Source organism: Leopardus geoffroyi, chromosome B3 (genome assembly GCF_018350155.1).
Source record: "Leopardus geoffroyi isolate Oge1 chromosome B3, O.geoffroyi_Oge1_pat1.0, whole genome shotgun sequence".
Classification (NCBI taxonomy): domain Eukaryota; kingdom Metazoa; phylum Chordata; class Mammalia; order Carnivora; family Felidae; genus Leopardus; species Leopardus geoffroyi.
Window position 1 is genome coordinate 127,534,303 of NC_059337.1, and position 21,149 is coordinate 127,555,451.

Here is a 21,149-nt window from a genome sequence, read left to right on the forward strand (position 1 = left end):
AGAAGATCTATGACTTTGAGACAGTAATTTTAATTCTTTGGGTCATGTTTTTCTTGTCAAAACTAAGGAAGTAATCTTGACTCTCAGTACTGTCCACAGCTATTCTGAGATACAAAGAAAGTTTAGGCTCTACCAGGCTATAAGATGTGTGAAAACTTCTCTACGTTAGCCACCAAGATTTCGTTCAGCTTATTTGAAGAACAGTTCTACTGGATCTAAGAAAACATCTCGTCCTATTTATACCCGGTGCTTTGCACATGAAGTTAAAGGGGACAAGGCTGTGTGGTGGCTCTGTACAAAGCAGGGGATCTTCCTCTGTCACCCCATTTGGTGATAGCCACAACCTCCCAAACCTGTCTCTCCTTTTAGCCACCTCTTTCCAAAGGTGTACAGTGTAGGAAACCTTCCTGATTCAAAACAACAACAATAAATCCAGGAGAAATAAAAAGAACTCAGAATCTGATGATGCAAATTAAATGTCAAATTAATCCAGAGAGGGGCTGGGAAGGTTCTACTTAACATGGACATTTTGGTGTCTTTTTTGCACATGATTTCCTTTCCTACAGGTATGATAACGTGGATATCATGGTTCTGGTAGTTCACTTCCATTTGTACCGTGCTCTCCCATATCTACCACTTCATTTCAGCCCTGAATAGCTCACTTTTCTTAGCCCACATGCAGCTCTTTAGCCAGGAATAACCACCGACCTTCATAGAATTTCATTTAGCTGGGAACACTGTGACATGATGCACAGGCATCCTCAGAACTCACCTTTTCCTAGTGTTTTTCTGAAATACTGACCTACTAAGCTCCCCCTACCTGTGTCCTTCCTTCTATCCATTGCTAAATCTTTAGTATGTTCTTAGTCTCCATTTTTTAAAGGGCATGCCTTTTTTTAATGCTAATTTCCTTTTCCTTCTCAAGTTTCAACATACTATACTTAGTTACCATTTCTTTTAAATTTTTTTTTCAACGTTTATTTATTTTTGGGACAGAGAGAGACAGAGCATGAACGGGGGAGGGGCAGAGAGAGAGGGAGACACAGAATCGGAAACAGGCTCCAGGTTCTGAGCCATCAGCCCAGAGCCTGACGCGGGGCTCGAACTCACGGACCGCGAGATCGTGACCTGGCTGAAGTCGGACGCTTAATCGACTGCGCCACCCAGGCGCCCCCTTAGTTACCATTTCTGACTGAAACTGCATTTCATCTTTAGTTTGCTGTCTTTTTAATTTACTCCATTATGCTCACTTTGCCTCCAATCATATATATCCTATTTTCAAGTCCCTCTCCACTGATCTGTGCTACAAATTCCCAACTGTTTCTAGCCTGAGTCCGACCTGAATTAAGTCAGTTCTGCCTGATTGATTTTGAGCTTGAATATATTCTTGTTGATGAAGTTGATGACATTTAATTATAAATAAAAGAGGTCACCTAATGAGCAAATTAGCAAAAAGGAACTAATTTCTTTCTAAGATGTTAACACAAAACTAGTCCTGAATAATTATTATAAATATATTCTGATGAGTATAAATTGGACATTTTTACTGTTGATATTGATAATTTAAAAAGTATATAATTCCTAAGCGCCTAGGTGGCTCAGTCAGTTAAGCATCTGACTTCAGCTCAGGTCATGATCTCACAGTTAGTGGGTTCGAGCCCCGTGTTGGGCTCTGTGCTGACAGCTCATAGCCTGGAGTCTGCTTCAGATTCTGTGTCTCCCTCTCTCTCTCTGCCCCTCCCCCCCCTTGCATTCTGTCTCTCTCTCTCTCTCTCTCTCAAAAATAAACATAAAAAATTAAAAAAAATAAATAAGAAGTATATAATTCCTTGAAGACAAGGTCTAGGCATTATTATCTTTATATCCTCAATAGTATAAATTAGTTAGGTTATCAGACAGTTCTTATATTCTGTCTTCAACATACCTTGGATAGTTGTATCTATCTTCTTAGCTTAGTTGGGTCATGTTGACTTCACAAAGTTACCAGTCTTGATTTAACAATGGATCCCACCTAATAAATTGCATTATTGAGCTCTTATACCAAGTGTTTTTCTAAGAGATTTTAGAAAATTGGCTAGTTGCTTGCCATTGTCCTGCTCCTTTTTACTTCTACATTTCCCACCTAACCTTGTTATGTGACTACATTATAACAGTTAGAATGTTGTTGGAAATGATATATGCACTTCTAAACCCTGCCCTCAAAGGTACAATTTCCATATATTCTCTCTCTCCTCTTTTTTATCAGTGAGTGAGATGCAAAAAATAGGGGGTGGACCTTGAAGACCTGAGGGATGACAGTGTCACTAGATGGAAGGACCTTGGGTCCCTGAATAAGTGTTTAGAGCAGATCCACTCCATTCCCCAACCTGCATTGAACTATAAAGTGAATGAAAAATAAACCTGTATTGTGTTAAGCCACCAAGAGGTCTGGGTGATTTGTAAGAGCAGTTGGCCTACTCTAAACATAGCACTTGAAAACGTTAAATCACTTAACTGTCATAGCAAGGCTTTGAGGCAGGATTAGATTTAGGGAAAGCTGAGGAATTCCTGGAGGGATTTGAGAATGCTAATGGTAAACTGAAGCAAATGAAGCATTCACCTTGTAGAGAGACTAATACCTACGGGTGGTCCTTGAACAACACAAGTGGGGCAGGGGAGCTGTGGCGCTGCCTCCCCATGCAGTTAAACATCCACGTATAACTTGACTTCTCAAAAACTTAACTACTGATAGCCTGTTGACTGGAAACCTTATTGATAATTTAAACAGCTGATTAATACATATTCTGTATGTTATATGTATTACATATAGTAAAGTAAGCTAGAGAAAAGCAAATCATAAGGAAGAGAAAATACATTTACAGTTCTTTACTGTATTTATCAACACCAAAAATGTATATATATTTTTTGAAAAACAGCCACATACAAGTGGGCCCGTGCAGTTCAAACTCATGTTGTTCAAGGGTCACCTGTGCTTCCAAGGTAAAGTATGCCACTTATGGCATAGCGTCTTATTCACAGAAGGTACAACAAAACGGAGTTGAAAGTACATAAAGTAGCCCAGTAGCGGGGAAAAGGTACTAAGTTTGGTGTCAGGCAGACCTCTGTTGGAACAGCAACTCTGACTTCTTTGTCCAAAGCTACTTAATCTCTGTCAGACTCATTTCCCTCATTTGTAAAAACATAGCAGTTTTGACCCATAAAGATTGTTGTATTTTTACATGTGTTACATACACATGTTACACACACATGCACAACAATGCCTGTAACAGAGAATCACACAACAAATGGTCGTGTGATAGATACTATGGTAGTTTAAGGTGAGAATGCTGGCTGGATACTCATGGTGAACTGAAGATCAGGCCGGGCATTCTTTTTGACAAAGTCCCTGTTCTGGATTCATTTGTGCCTCCCAACCCATATTAATATGTTGAAGTCCTAATGCCCAGTACCACTGTGACCTTCTTTGGAGATAGGGTCTTCCCCCCGCCGCCGAAGTTTGTTTGTTTGTTTATGTAGAGGGAGAGAGAGAGAGCAGGAGGGTTGAGAGAGACAGAAAGAGAGAGAATCCCCAACAGGCTCCAACTGTCAATGAGGAACCTGATGAGGGGCTCGAACTCACAGAATTGTGAGTCATGACCTGAGCTGAAACCAGGAGTCGGATGCTGAGCCGGCTGAGCCACCCAGGCACCCCAGAGATACGGTCTTTACAGATGTAGTCAAATCAAATTGAGATCATTACAATAGGCCCTAATCCAGTATGACTAGTGTTCTTATAAAATGGAAAATTTGGTGATAGGCACACATCCAGGGAAAACACCATGTGAACGTGGAGATGGCATCAGCAAGCCAAGGAAAGAGGCTGCAACCAATCCTTCTTTCACAGCTCTCAGAAGGAATCAACAATGATAACACCTTGAATGTATACTTTTAGGCTCCAGCACTGCAAGACGATGAATTTCTGTCATGTATACCACTTAGTTTATGATATTTTATTACAGCAGCCTTACCAAATACACACACACATACACACACACACACACACACACACACACACACACACTATTTTAAAGACTGAGAAATAGACGTATCATATACAAAATAAAATATCTCAAGGCAGTTGGGAAACAGTAGTTGCTAACAGAATAACATACCTTCTGTCTTTACCAGGCCCAGTGAAAGACTAAGCTCTCTGAAGGACATCAGAGACAGACAGTGGACCTAGTGTGACACATTCTCTGATTTCCTGAGGGCAAAAGGCTACATATAAAGATTGGTCTCACTAACCTCCTGTGTCCAGTGTCCCTCTGAGAGTAACAAAGAGTAATATTACCATGGCAGGGGTCCCTATTCCTTTGTGCACTTAAAATGGTAGAATACTTGATATCCTAGAGAGGTCAGTAAATCATTGCAAATCACAGACATTATGGAAAAATTAAGTGTATATTTCATATTTCACCTGAGGAGAATATCAGTTCCTTGAAGATTTGCTTTATGGAACCAGGGACAGAGCTTTGAAGAGAAAGTGCTTAACAAGTTTGCAAAGTTAAAAATAATTTTTAGGAGGTTGTTGGAGGTGTTTTATATTTTGTTTTTTTTATTCTTAAAATTGGTGCGTATGGCGTTAACGCTGGGAAAATCATTGGTAGACTCACTTGTGTTTATTATTGATGAAAGCAGTGGCTTTCCTTCATTGGTTATTGCATAACCCTAGCAACTAGGAAAAGACCATACATAATATAAACTGAAGTAACAAAAACTAACTTAGGAAGCCAGACTAGCCATGATCAATTATTCCCTTTATAGACATAGCATCCTTCACATTAATACAAATGATGTTATTTGTTGGATTGCTTTTTTTTTTCTCAAGTACCCCTGAAAAGGGGCGCCTGGCTGGCTCCGTTAGTTAAGTGTCCAACTCTTGATTTCGGCTCAGGTCGTGATCTCATGCTTCATGAGTTCAAGCCCTGAGTCAGGCTGTGCTTCACGCTGACAATGTGGAGCCTGCTTGGGATCCTCTTTCTTCCTCTCTATTGGCCCTTCGCCTGCTCACATGAATGTACACACACTCTCCCTCTCTCAAAATAAATAAATAAGAAGCTTTGAAAAAGATTTTTTAAATACCTCTGAAAAAAAGACTATTTTGCAGATTATATTTATTCAACAAACGTAATCTTATTTTTGAGTATATGTTACTAAATATGATGTATTAAGCAGCTGTGGAGACCCCAGAGTAGTAAATAATATGAATTATTCTCCAAAGTGTTGATCTGACTCTTCAACTTTCAAAATTGTCTTATATTTTTGAGGTGTAGTTTCAAGTGTGTATTAGGATTCTCCGGAGAAGTAGAACCAATAAGATGTGTGTGTCTACATATAGAGAGAAAGAGAGTATAAGGAGCTGGTGCACATGATTATGGAGATTGGCAAGTCTGCATCTACAATGTGGGCTGGCAGGCTCAAGACCCCAGAGGGCCAGTAGTACAGATGAGGTCTGAAGTCAGTTTGCTGGAAAACTCCCTCTTGCACAGAGAGGCAGATCTTTTTGTTCTGTTATGGTCTTGAGCTGATTGGATGAGGACTACTTACATTATGAAGGCAATCTTCTTACTCAAAGTTCACTGATTTAAATGTTAATCTAATCCAAAAAAAAAAAAAAAACACTTCAGGTTGATGCATGAAAGTAGCTATCACAAAATGCCGTAGGATCTTGTACTTTAAGCAGTCAGGGCCAGCCTAATCCTAAACTTCTCTGTTCTTTTCCCACCTCTAGCAGTCTTTGCCTTACTATTGGGACCTTAATATCCTTCTCAATATGCCAGAATGTAGGGTAGGAGCAGCGTATGCCCATTTGAAAAAACCCGATCCTTTCTACTAACCTGGCCTGGAGGAGATACCCTAGTCCCCATACTGTACCCTATACTATTTCTCTTTCTGTTAGTACAAGTTGCTTTTTATTGTGACTGGGTGGAGTCCAGTTCTAACTTCTATCCTGATTGCCAGGTCCCATGTTTTGAAACTTGCTGAATGCCTCAGTCTCCTCTTGAGGATTGAGGTTTGGGGAGGTGTTTCTCCATAGAATCAATGCCATAGTTTTCAACTTAGCTCAGTGACAGTGTCCCATCAGTGCAATTCTGGGCATGCCATTTGAGAACTTTCTGTTTGTTTTATTATTTTTTGTTTTTGAAATTTTTATTTATTTTTGAGGGAGCAAGAGACACAGCGTGAGTAGGGGAGAGGCAGAGAGAAAGGGAGACACAGGATCCGAAGCAGGCTCCAGGCTCTGAGTGGTCAGTACAGAGTCCAACGTGGGGCTCAAACTCACCAACCATGCATGACCTGAGCTGAAGTCGGACACTTAACCAATTGAGCCACCCAGGCGCTCCTCTGTTTGTTTTCTAAATGTCATCAGTGCTTTTCCCTACTTGTTGGGAGGAAACAAAAAGTTATAATCTTTGGTAAGCCATTATAAAATGTTTACCTAAATTTCCTCAGTGAGCTCCTGCAACTCCTCTAGACCTAAGAATCATACACAGGACTCAATGGATAGGTCCAGGGCCAATCAGACCATCTGTCCCGGCCTGCTCATCTTGCTTCCCCTGCCAAAATCATGTATTTCCATAGTCTTCCCTTCTTTATCCAGCCTACCACCACATCCCCCCAATTTAATTCCCATTATCTTTGTATTCTAAGCCATTCTTATGTCATTTAGCCTCCCTATCCCCTTGTATTACTTAACCTGACATGCCAGTGTCTTCTGTATGCACTTGATTATACACTCCCTGGGAGAAGTATTCTTGCTACCACTATATGAGATTCCAGCTCTTTCTAGGTAGATCTGAACATGACCTCTTAATGCTTTTCAGAGCTATCAGAGTTGTATTTATCTCACCATTAAAGATGAGAGCACTGAAAATAATCATCAAACTAGTTTGTGAACTCTCAGAAATATACTAAAAAATAAAAGTACCAACCCCATGTTGTTCCTTATTGACTTGGGCTTTCTGTTGTAATTTCACATATTAGTTCATTGAATCTCTCTAAGCAAGCTTAAACATATACAGACTCCTAAAAAAATAAAAGCTTCTACTGTTAATTAGTTAATGTTCAAAACAAATAAATTGATGGAAAGTAACCCGAGTTAACAGGTAATAACTTGGAGTAAGATACAGCAAAAAGAAGGCCCTGTCATTGATTTTAAATGGGTGGTTGGGAGACGTGAGGTTTACTCCAAAAGATAGAGCTACTTTATCTTATGCCTCCTAATTTTACCCATCATAAATTGAGAACCATGCAAATTGCATGACTATTTATAGAAGAATCTCCTTTGATAGGGATCTAAATAGTATGACTGACATTGCATCATCATCCATGATATCCTTTGAAGGGAGAGTGCTCAGCTGTGAGAATTTCCTGTCTTGGGACTAAGGGTGGAGATAAAGAGATAGAGACTATAGAGATCACTACATGCTTCTTTTCTCCTTTCTTTATGGAGCTTGCTGTTATGAGGGCTCAATTTAATTAGGCCATGTAAGTGGAATAAGGGGAATGTGAAGTCACTGTGTTCCCAGTATATTTTAGAAAATTTGTTTGACATACAGAAAAGTGCCTGGGTCATAAATGTATAGGTCAACACATTTCCAAAAACTGAACCCATCTGTGAAAACTACATCAAGAAATAGAATATTTTAAGTAGTCCTAAAGTTCTCTTTCTGATCCCTTCCAATTATTATCTGCCCTCAAAATAACAGATATCCTGCCTTCTGGCAAAATAGATTTATTTTGCACATTTTCGTACTTTATCCTACATTATCTAAATTTATTGTATTTTAAATTAACACTTTACAGATCTTTCGTGCCTGTATTCTTTTGTTCAACCATTAAGTTTACAAGGCCCATTCATACTGTTGCATGTGTTTTTAGATTGCTCATTCCCATTGCTGTAGGATATTTCTCGGTGTGAGTATATCATCATTTATTGATCCATTCTGTTAATGGGTATTTGGGTAGTTTCCAGCTTGGAGTTACTACAAATAATAATGTTGCTATAAACATTTTAGTCCATTATTTGGGGGTGGGGTCATATGTAAGCATTTCCGAAGGCAGAATGAATTTCCCCAGATTTTAATTCTTCTAGATAATTTAAAGGAATTTTAAAATATGAAAAATAAAAATAATAGCTATTTTGGCTACATATCTCGCCTATACCATGCCTCATTCTTCTACCCATTAGAGCAAATATCCTAAGGAGTTACACTCTTTCATTTTTTTTCCTGAATCCTCTTCCAGCTAAAACCAAATGTCAGATTGCCACATTGGGCTCACCGAGATCCCTCACTAAGAATTTCAAGGATGCAAACAATCTAGTAGCACAGGTGAATGGCACTCTCTTGCCCAGGTCAAAGAACTGATCGGTAATTGAAATGGACAGGTTTTCACACAGCAGGGAAGATTTAGGTAATGAAATCTCCCCATTCTATACTCAGATAAGTATATAGTTTATGAGATACTTTCCAGGAACCTAGGCCTCATAAATCTATAAATCAATGATATGCTGCTAACATAATTTCATGAATAAGAACTCTCCTCCAATACCATTAGCTTATTTGCTGGGAGGTTCTAACTAGTGTTACAAGGAGAACAAGCTGGAGTCACCTGTGTTCATTCTTTCCTGAAAATACCACCCAGGTGAAGGTTCACAAACAGACCACAAGCTGGCTGCTTCAACCCTCTTTCCATGCTACAAGGAGGCGTTTATCCAGTCTATTTGTCAAGACCATCAGTGATCAGTTCTATGTCCTCTTCTTACCTGATCTGTCGGCAGCACTTGGCGTAGCTGATTACTTATTCTTCCTAATGCGTTTTCCTTGCTTGGCTTCCCCGGCTACATTTCTCTTTCCCTGTCTCTCTTCTTTTTTCCAACTCACTGGCCACTCCTTGTTTCTCTTCTTTTATGGTTTCTTTTATGGTTTTCTTCTTATCTTCCTTTAAATTGGGGGTGCGACATAGAGCATTAGTCCTTGAAACCTCTCCTACCCCCTTTTCATTTCACAGAGTCTCATTACTCTAAGTCCCATCTAATCCTGAAGATGCCCTAATTTATATCTTCCCCCGGTCCTTCCCCACCCTGCTTTTTGTTCCCCCAGCTTTGCTGAGGTATAATTTACAAATAATATTGTATATGTTTATATAACATAGGGGTGCCTGTGTGGCTCAGTTGGTTAAGCATCCGACTTCAACTCAAATCATGATCTTACAGTCGGTGAGTTCGAGCCCTGTGTCAGGCTCTGTGTTGCCAGCTCAGAGCCTGGAGCCTGCTTTGGATTCTGTGTCGCCCTTTCTCTCTGTCACTCCCCTGCTCATGCTCTGTCTCTGTCTGTCTCAAAAATAAATAAAGATTAAAAATTTAAAAAAAAAGTATATAACATAATGATTGGACATACATACACGCGGTGAAATTATTTGATCCTTTCATCATCAGGTCCTCTCGATTCCATTGCCAACATTTATAAAAAATCAGACTACTTGTCTCATCTCCACTTCCAAAAATACATTTATTTTAAAAGTAATGAAACTTATGCATTATGGCCCGTCCATTGTATAGGGCCTTTCTGTTCTTCTGGGGATTCAGGACAAAGGAATCTAGCCATGTGCTAGAAGTACAAAGTGCAGTTAGCACTATAATACATGCCAGAGGTGGACTGGAGGCTGGGAGTAGGGGACAGCATGTTGGCAGCACTCCTTTCTCTAACCACCAAGTCCAGAGCAACACTTGCTCATGGTTGACCTTGACTAGTATCTGGGCCCCACCATTCATTCACTCCAAGGAGAAGGATATGAAGGTATCATGGTTGTTTTATCTGTGGGATAACCATTATAACCAAGGCTTATCCATCCCCCTCATCCCCTGGGATTGGCCCAGTGGTAGCAATGGTGAGTAGGAGTGAGGAACCCCAGGAGATAAAGATTAGGCCAAGCTGGACCAGTGTTTGAGGCAGTGGTTTCTCCATGGGTCAAAGGAGGGAAATGAATGGACTAGAGCTTTGAAGGGCTTCTATCCATCAACAGGCACATCCTGGGCAAGAATTGCAGAGGAAATTATGAAACTAAGGGTTATTTTTGTACAGTGTCAAAAATAAAAGACAAATTTTCTGTCAGCTGGCTACACAAAAGAACAGGTTTTTATTTTTTTCAGTGAGAGAATTATCTTTCTGTTCTGTCTACTTTAAAAGTATTATATAAGGAGGTGATCAAAAAATGCTTATAGAATATAGGGAAAAAGTAACATAGAAGTTTGTCATGCAGCTAATAATAATAATAATAATAATAATAATAATAATAATAATTTGTACATTCTAAGACTTTTATGATGCCTGTATTATTTATCAGCTTTTTAACACTTGTGGTATCTTTACTTTTTTCTAAATAAATATTTACTTCTGTACCTGACTTTATAGCAAGAATTTTGTGTATTTTTAGAGAGCTCCACAAAACCCTTATGTATTCCTGTGCATTGCTTCCACCTTATTCCAGGTGTCCATCAATCTGTAAACTGGATTAACTCAGGAACCTCCAAGCCTCCCTGATTGTCTTGCCCCCTTTTTCCAGTTAATTCACAAAAGAGCAGTTGGAGTGATCATTTCAAACTGTAATCCAGGCCATGCCCCTCTTCTGCTTAAACCTGCCTGTCTTTTCCTGCCTCACTCAGGGTCAAGGCCAAAGTCCTTACACTGGCCTAGCTCATAGCCCACTTAACTCTCTGACCTTATCTGCCCTCCCTCTCGATCACTCAGCTCCAGTCAGGTTGCTCTCTTAGCTTCTCTGGGAATGTGATAGGCAGGTTCCTGCCTCGAGAATTTCTTCCATGAGTCCCTCTTCCTGGAGGATGCTTCCTAAGATAGGCAGACAGCCTTTTTCCTGACCACCTTAGACTGCTTGTAAACAGCAGTGAGAACTCCCTGATCATCCTGTTGAAAAACTGCCTCCTCACTTCTGACAGGGACTTCTTCTCTTTCTCTGCTTCATTTTTCCATACATTAGCATCTTCTAAAATACTATAACATCAGCTTGAGTATTCATTCATTGCATTTCTCCTTCATTGCTCCATAAAGGCAGGGATTTTTATCTGGTACATTCACTCACTATTCTTTCTTCCAATATCTGCACAATGCCTGGCACATAGTTGGCCCTCAATAAATGTTTTATGCATTCACAAATGAATAAATGATTGAATGAATAGTTTATGCTTCCTGAATTCTTGCAGCTCTAAGTTTAGGGTCAGAGATATCAGTCCTCAATATTGTTTTGGTCCTAAGTATAATAAAACGTTGTTGAAGGTTTGTGACTGGTTAAGTAACATCATGAGATCATGTTTATGGAGGATGGTTATTGAAACATTTATGGAAGATGGCATGTTTGGGGTAAGACTAGAGGTAAGAAGACTAATTGTTTAGGAGTAATGTGATAATGATCTGCACTAAGGTAGTAGAAATAAATATTACAGTGTTTGGCACATGAATCCTGAAACTTTCATGAATGATTTTCTAAGGTTTTTCTTTTGGCTTTCATCCAAATATTTGACTTTGTGTTGGCAAATCTTAAATTAAAATTGAATAACCAAAGGGTACCCAATGATACCAAAAGGATTCAAATATAGAATTGGTGGGGTAACATGCCTTCATGAAATATTCTTCCAGAAATAAAAAGTTTAATACATACAGATCCATTAGTTACCAACATGTTAACCTTTGAGGAATACCTGTGGGGAATCACCTGAGCATTCATCATAAAAGCACATCCATCCAGTCCATCTGTCTATGAAATGGCAGAGCATCTTCTTATGGGGGATGGGGAAGAATGGCAGTGGGAACAGGAGGTGTTTATCTTTGATTCCCTATGTTTGTGGGTATCTCCTCCCCATAAACTGAAGATAGCAAATTGCTCTTCGCAGATCAAAACACACAGGAGAGGCTGGAGAAAAGGGAAAAAAAAGAAAAAGAAAAAGAAAACAGATGGAAAAGGAGGAGGAGGTGGTGGAAAGAAATGGAGGGGAAGCAAGCTGACACCTGTTTTCCAGCACAATGATCATTAAAGTTATCACATGTGATGCCAGAAGCTTTATTTTAAATACCCTGTCTGCTACCTTCTGAGTTAAGTAAATAGTTTTGAATATGCATCTCATTCAAATTAGTTTCCATCACAGTCAGTGGCTGTAGTTAAAGTGACTCGAATAGTTTTTAGTCCTACCAGAAAAACAACAAAGAAGTATAGGGAATGTTATCCGGTCTTGTTCATTCAGGAGCATTTCCTTGTTTCTGGATATAAAGTAGATATATTTAGTACTTTAGTCAGTGCTCCCTGAGAGAGCCACCCGTTAGTATTCTAATAATCATAGAATTATGATTCTACATATGATTCTACAACAACAACAACAACAATAATTACAGAAGGAAGTGAAGAAAACATTAGGGTAGGCAATAATTTAAAAGATTAGTACTAGTCCCAACAGATTTTTCTGACCAAAAGTCTAGGGATTAGTCGTCAAGTGGAAATTTCTGAATATGTAAGCCATACTTATATCAACTTAGTGTCTTATAAATATAAAGTTGACTGTGTTGTGCTGACTCAGCTATCTGTGGAAATATGTATCAGTTCTAATAATTAAAAGGTTCATCTGTGATAGAGCAAGGTTTTTTTGAAATTAGTCTTTATTGATTAGTAAATATTCACACGCTTCACTGTTATTACAACTATTATACGAATGTAATAATTGTTGCTGAGCACAGCAGTTGGATTCTATTTTCTCTTGATATTTATATGCTTGTTGCAATGAGCATAAGTTAAGTTCTTCCTGTGTGAACACTTGTGTTTCTAAACTAAATATAATCAGTAACTATAGAATTTATTACAGGCTTTTAGTGTAACTGCTTATTTTTAGGATATCGACAAATATACATTTAATTTAAAGTGTATATACTCAGATGAAAATGAGCAACACTGTAAGAATATATTACCATGATGTTAAGAGCCAGAATCTGCTCCGTTGCTGTTTCTTGTTAACTTATACAAATTTACTTAATTGACTTGACACCAGTGTCCTCACATACAGAGTGGGAATAATGTTTTGCTAATTACATAATTCGTTGTTACCCGACGACCCCCTTCCCACGAAAGAAAATAATTATGAAATCTGGATATGATACCAGAAACAGCTACACCGGACAGTGAGCAGCAGCAGACAGACTCGTGGGGAGTACATGCATTGAGAAGGGGAATTGTATAAACAGAATCCTCAATCCTGTGGTCTTAGCCTGGGGCCAAGGATAATTTTTAGGGTATTGGCAGAATGTGTGCTGCCGGTGGTGGAACAGGGGCAGTGTTTTGACCTGGGAAATCAGAAACATGAAGCCAGGCAAGTTAGGGCTGCTGAAGAGAGCAGGGAATAACGGGAAGGGACAGAGCCAGACAGATGATCACATATTGTGTCACTGACCCCTGAACTATGTATGCATCCACGGTACAGACTCGGAACAGCTGAGGCAGAGGCAAAAGACTGGGTCTGAGATGGGCTTCCACCCAAGAAACAGAGTTTACATTTCAAGTCTGTCTAAGATAATTGCCTGCCAAAGTAGGGGAAGCAACACCAATCAGAGAAAAGGACAGATTCTACGCAGAGTGCAATTAAAAATTACCCAGTATATATGAGGAATCAGGAAAGTGGAACACATTTTCAAGAAAAAAAGAAACTGACTCTGAAATGGCCTAGTATTGGAACGAGCAGACATGAGTTTTGAAATGGCTATTAGTTTTCTTCAAAGAAGAAAAGCGAAATATTCGCCCATGAATGAAAATATGGGAAAAGACAGCAGAGAAATATTAACAATATAATGTAAAAGAACTAAGTGGAAATTCTAGAACTATGAAAGACATACATGGAATTAAAATTTTATTGGGTGGATTTAACAGCTGAATGGAAATGATAAATGGAAGACTCAGGGACTTGAAGATAAAATAAGAGAATTTATCTAATATGAAGAAAACCGAAAAATAAAGATTATAAAAAACCTAACAAAACCTCAGGCCCTTTTAGATTATATCAAATAGTCAAACATGCATGTTGTTAGAGTCTTAGAAGGAAAGGAGAGATAGAATGAACCAAAAGAAAAATAAAGAAATACTGGTTGAGGATTTCCTAGATTAGAGGAAAATTAGAGATAGCGATTAGAGACAGAAATTTCCACATAAAATATTCTCAAAAAAAAGACAAACAAAAAAATGTTGTACTTCAGCACATCCATATGGTGTCAAATTGTTGAAAGTGTCTTGCCCACCCCCCCCAAAAAAAGGCCAAATCTTAAAATCAAGAGAAAATTAACCCATCACATAGAGTACATCAATGAAATCAATGATTTGATTAATAATTGACTTCTCATCAGAAATAAATATAACCACTGCAAAAATGGCAACCTACATGTTTTTTCAAGTGCATGTAATGTTTTTAAGGATTGGCCATATGTTCTTCTATAACAAATTCTTAATCAATTCAAAAATATTGATATTATAGATAAAATATTTTCTGAACAAAATTAATTAGAAGTCAATAATAAAATGATACTAGGAAGACTTAAACATTTGGAAAATAAATAACAAACTTCTAAATAGTCCATATGTCAAAGAGGAAATGGCCAGGAAACTTTGAATTCCGCAACAATGAAAAAATTCAACAGATAAAAATTAGTAGGGTATAGCTAAAGCAGTGCTAAAAAGAAAATTTATAATTTAAATTCATATGTACTTTTTATAGAGGAAAGTTTAAGGGCACCGGGGTGGCTCAGTTCATTAAGCGTCTGGCTCTTGGTTTCAGCTCAGGTCATGGTCTCATGGTTTGTGAGTTCCAGCTCCCCGTTGGGCTCTGCGCTGACAGTGCAGAGCCTTCTTGATATATTCTCTCTCTCTCTCTCTCTCTCTCTCTCTCTCTCTCTCTCTCTCCCCCCGCCCCTTCTCTGTTCACACTCACTCTCTCTCTCTTCAAGTAAATGAATAAACTTTAAGAAAAGGAAGATTTAAAATAAATGATCTGTGATTATAGTTTAAGAATTATAAAAGGAAGGGGCACCTGGCTTAGCTCAGGCAGTAGAGCATGCAACTCTTCACCTTGGGGTTGTAAGTTTGAGCCCCACATTGGGTGCAGAGATTGCTTAAAAATTAAATCTTAAAAAAAAAAGAATTATAAAAAGAGCAAATTAAACCCAAGTAAGTAGAGGGAAGAATATAATATAGATAAGAGCAGGAAATAATGAAATAGACAACAGAAAAATAATGAAAATCACTACCAAAAGCTGAATAAATTTATAAATCTCTAGATTACACTGATGAGTAATCAAGGAAAAATGAAATATATCATCAATATCAGGAAAGGGGCATCAATGCAGATTCTATAAACACTAATGACAATAAGGAAATATTGCAAATAAATTTATGATGACACATTTGACAACTGGATGGAAGGAGCAAAATCCATAAAAAGTAAATTGTACCAAAATAAACCAAAGAATAAATAGAAGCTGAAATATCCATATGTCAATTTAAAAATTAAGTTCATAATTAAAAGTTTTCCCAGGATTAGATGTCTGTGCTAGTAAATTCTGTCAAACAATTTTGAAGGATTATATATATATTTTTCAAAAAGTATCAGAAGGAACACCTATTTTATAATAGTAATACTGTATTAACCTGATTTAAAAATTAAAGACGTTAGAAACATAAAATTATAGACCAATAACCTTCATGAACACAGACATCAAGAACTTCACAAAATTTTAGCAGACAGGATCTGACAGTCTATAGAGGGGATAAATATACTAACAACGTGAATTTTATCCAGAGAGTCCAAGTTTTGTTTAATACCTAAAAAAATCAACGAACTTAATAAATAAAATAATCATATGATCATTTCAATAAATGCAGAAGAATTTCACAAAATTCAATACCCACTCATAGTAAAAATGCTCAGCAAACTGTGAATGAAAGGAAGCTTTATAAATCTGATAAAGGATAAGTATAAACAAACAAAAAACTACCACTAACATCCAATGTAATGCTTTCTACTTTACATTAAGGGAAAAAAGCATGGATTTGTATTCCCGACATTTATATTGAACGTTATGTGGAAATAAGGTAGGGAAACAATAGAAGGCATTGGAAAGGAAGAAGTCCAACTATTTTATTTGTAGACAGTATGGTCACGTGTTTTGAAAAAGTAAATATTACTTTTATTCAGGTATTGTGAGTCCAGCAGTTGAGGAGACAGTTGCCATGAAAAAGTAGGTAATGACTCACAATTCCCTAGTACCCAGGCATTCAAGACCATAGCAGAGAACATAGGTTGGTCACAGGTAGAGAGAGGGGAATTGAACACAAGGCTTTCCTTGTGGTTTTCTGGGAAGGAAGGGGCAAGGCTGACTGAGGCTTAGTAGGTTTAGAATTGGCTAGTCTGAATAAATTCAGAGGGCACAGGGGAATAGGGGCTGCCCCTAGTTGTTTGATATCAGGCCGTGGGGTGATAAGGACAGAGGAATAGTAGCCTGGAACATAAGAGCCTGATAAGAAGGTTGTTGGAGTAATGGGTTCTGGAATGGCTAGTTTGCACTTACAAGGCATGCTCTGAGGCAAGTCATTTACTATCTCTAGAATCAGCTAACCCTGGCAGAGGCAGTGTCTCCTTGGTTAGTAAAAAAATGAAACAGAGAAAGTACAAAATATGGTTAATACATTATTTGTAGAAAATCCTAAAGAACCTAAAAAAAATCCTACTAGAATTAATACATGAATTTAACACGATTTTAGGGCCTACATCCAAAATACAAGAATCCGTTATACGTGTGTGTCTGTGTGTATAAGCAGTAAACAATGAGAACACTATAAAACATCAGTTCCATTTAAAATAGCAAAAACTATATAAGGAATGCTTTAATAAATGATGTCTAATACTGAAAATTCAGTACATTAAGGGAGATTAAAAAGAGCTAAATAAATGGAGAGATATACTGTTTATGAATCAGTACAGCTTATATTATTAATACAGTGATTCTTCTCAAATCCATCTATAGATTTACTATAATCTGAATCAAAATTTCCCCCAAGAAATCCACAAATTGACTCTAAAATTTCTGTCTGCGGGCATAGACAATTTTAAAGCAATTTTAAAAATGGAAAGATTGGATAGCACACTACCTGCTTTCAAGGTTTACTATGAAGCTGCAGTAATTAAGATAGTGTGATATTAGCATAAAGACAAACATATAGTTCATTAGAGCATATAGTTTTATGTCTTCTCATAGAAATACAATTGATTTTCAGTTAAATGCCAAAGTAATTCAGTGAAACAACAGTCGTATCAACAAATGGTTCTAGAGCAAGTGAAAATCTTTAAGAATAAGAAAAAATGAATAAGGTAAAGAGGGTGTACCCTTTAGTAATATTACGAAAGTATGTCAGTGGTTGCTTGAGTCTAGGAGTCATAGGAAAAGATGGACAACAAAGGAACTCAGGAAAGTTTTTACAGTGATAAAAATAGTCTATATTTTGATAGTAATGGTATTACTCAACTGTATAAAATTACCAAATTACATCCAATTCTACACTTAAAATAGGTAAATATTATATGTGAATTTTATCTCTATAAATATGGATAAAAATAGGAATAATCATATGTCTTACAATTCTGAAATTTACAAATACATAATGCACATAAAAGTGCTTAACTTATAAGTTATTTTACAAATTCAAGGTGTTGTTATTATGTAATCAAAGTTTTGACTCCTTTAAAAAAATTTTTTTAACATTTATTTATTATTGAGAGACAGAGACAGAGCATGAGAGTGGGAGGAGCAGAGAGAGGGGGAGACACAGAATCTGAAGCAGGCTCCTGGCTCTGAGCTGTCAGCACAGAGCCCAGCGTGGGACTCGAACTCACAAACTGTGAGATCATGACCTGAGCCAATGTCGGACGCTTGACCGACTGAGCCACCCCGGCGCCCCCAAAGTATCGACTCCTTAATTAGGAAGAATGCATCATTCGCATAAATTGAATGCATCATGTGTCATATCAATTACATACATCATCACATTCATTTGAAATGTTTGTTATTATAACCTTTTTAACAAACAAATTTATAGAGTGTGAATGAAATGAAAAATCAAATGGTCAGTAAACTGCAGAACTATGACTGAAACAATCCTTCACTCTATAGCTAAGTCTCTCTACTTAGTCATTATGTTTTTGTATTGAAAGTGTATCAGGGGCCGCCTGGGTGGCTCAGTCAGTTAAGCATTTGACTTCAGCTCAGGTCATGATCTCACAGTTTGTGAGTTCGAGCCCTGCATCAGGCTCTCCACTGTCAGTGCAGATTCTGTTTTGGATCCTCTGTCCCCCTCTCCCTCTGCCTCTCCCCTGCTCACATTCATATTCTCTCTTCCTCTCAAAAATAAATAAACATTAAAAAAATATATCAGGCTCAAATGCTAGACATGTACAGAAGTACAAATTTTCATAGAAGTCTATCCACAAAAAGTTTTGTGTATGCTAGAATAATTTAAAGATGATCTGGTGAAGAGTGGTTTCCCTATCTTCTGCAAATTTTAAGGGTCATAATAGAATTTATTCAATAATATTTATGTAACATGATACAAAACCAATTCCTCTTGAAATTTAGTACTGAAATCACCTTGATGATCAGAAAAATAGGTGTGTTTATTTTTAATTTAGGAAATAAATAATATTTATGGGGAATATTGTGTGATTTAAAAGCATCTATATAGATATGTGCCTTTAATATGTTATAAATGGTATAGCTGTCATTTTGTCCCATATGATTTTTTTTAACTTAGCTGCCATGAAGTTAAAAAAAAAAAATTCAGTTTTAATAATCATTTAGTCCTAATTTAATGACATACAATCTTTCCATATTGCCTAATTTCATAGATATTTAATATTTGTCTTATGTGTGATTTAATATTTTATGCAAATGAGTGTACTTTTGAGGCAAGTAAACTATAAACAATAGTAAAATGATAGTAAATATAGTTTGTAAAAAGAGGTTTGTTTATTAAGTTTAGCTCTTAAAAATTAGCATTATTTTAAACACCAGTATCCTAAATCAGGCCTCTGGTAGTACATCTTTTCATAAGGTCTACTATACATTATTAAGGCTATTGGAAATAACATTGGGAAGCTGTAATGGTATTACATACCAAGAACATATATATCTACACACACATACATATAACCTTCTGGAAACGTGATTTTTACCAACTGATTCTTTGAAAGTGAGTACATATGTTAAATTTGGATAACATACTCATTCACTTTAATTACTTATCTCAATTACTTAACATACATATGTTATATAAATAACACATAAACCAAATCTCTTTCATGAATTGTAAAAGGAAGAGTAAAACAACTACTTAGTGACATTGGTTTCTGAGTAAATATTCAGAGAAATGCATGAGGTTCTTCTCTATTTGGTAAAGTCTGGAAATAAATATATACATATGAAGTATTATGATATAGAAAAAATTCCTGGAGCAGAAAATTAATATGCATATCATGTACATATGAAGATGTTCATGGAGATTGTTTCAAATTTAATTCAGGTGTATGGGTCATTTTCCCAAAAAATTATCCAGTACATATTAATTTGTGTGGCATTGGTAAATTCATAGAATAGATACACTGATTAAAAGAGAACACACACACACACACACACACACACACACACACACACAGATGGTTTGTATTATTACTATCAAGAAAAAAGAAGGTAGAGTGAACTAATATTGACTATTCTTTACATGCTATATGCATTGTGTAGCTATTTAAATTAAATATTTCCATTTCCTACTCATGGGATGAGCCTAAATTTCAATCATTATTTTTTCAAGTTTCAAAGCAAACACTTTAAGAGCAAATAAAATACTTGCTTTTGTTTCTAAATACACTGAACTGAATTTGATATTTTATTGATTAAACAAAATTAGAAGCATGAGCCACAGGCTCATCACTAATATTTGTCATTTCATTGAAGAACACCAAAGTGGTAAAACATAGAATGTTCCCAGTGAAAAAGGGGTCAACAAATCAGTTTTTGCCTCCACTGTGGCAGAAAAATATGTACTGGTGCTAACCATCATTTAGATGTTCTTCAGCTCAAGCTCTTGGATATCTCGGTGTCTAGTACCTTGAAATTGTGGCAGTGCACCACCTGTGTATGCAGCCATGATGTTCACAAACCTATCTGGAGAGATCACATGTTGGTGAGATATTTCATCTCCTCTTGTGCGGCTTGTCATAGTATGTTCTTAATCTGATCAGGGAAACCCGTTGTCACTGTAGAAACTAATAATTTATTCTATCACGTATATCCTATTGTTTAGAAAATACTCCTTGATAGGAAGATTACTTGCATGATGGCATTTCCAGGTTGGTCATTTGGTTGGTGAATCTTTCCTTTCAGATACCCAGCTTTGAATTTGGAATGTTGTTGCTGTGAGGTCTGAATATGCCCCTATAAAATTTATATACTGAATTCCAACTCCCAAAAGTGATGGTATTAGGAGTTGAGGTCTTTGAAGGTGCTTAAGTCATAAGGGAAGAAAAGAACCATCATGAATAGGATTAGTGCCTTTATAAAAGAGACCCCAGAGAGAAATCCCTACCCCTTCCACCATGTGAAGACACAAGTAGAAGTCTGTGACCTGGAAGAAGGCTCTCACCCATCCATGCTGGCACCTTGATCTTGGACTTCCAGCCTCCAAAACTCTGAGAAATAAACCTCTGTTGTTTATGATCTACCCAGTCTCTGGTATTTTGATATAGCAGCCAGAATGAACAAAGACGGTTGTTATCCTGACCAGTTTCAATTGATGGTAATTGAAAGATGAAACTAACTCTATGTGTTGGAATCTTCATATGCTACCATGAAGATTTGAGTATTTGAAAAATTACCTTGCTATCTCTAGAGGTTGGGTCTAAGGGTCCACAGGAGAATGAAAATGACGTCTCTAGAACTCATGAACAAATTTGCTTCTTTTCAAAATCAGAAGGTGTGAGACTGAGAAAAGCCAGGTCTCTTGGACAAATATCCTAATCC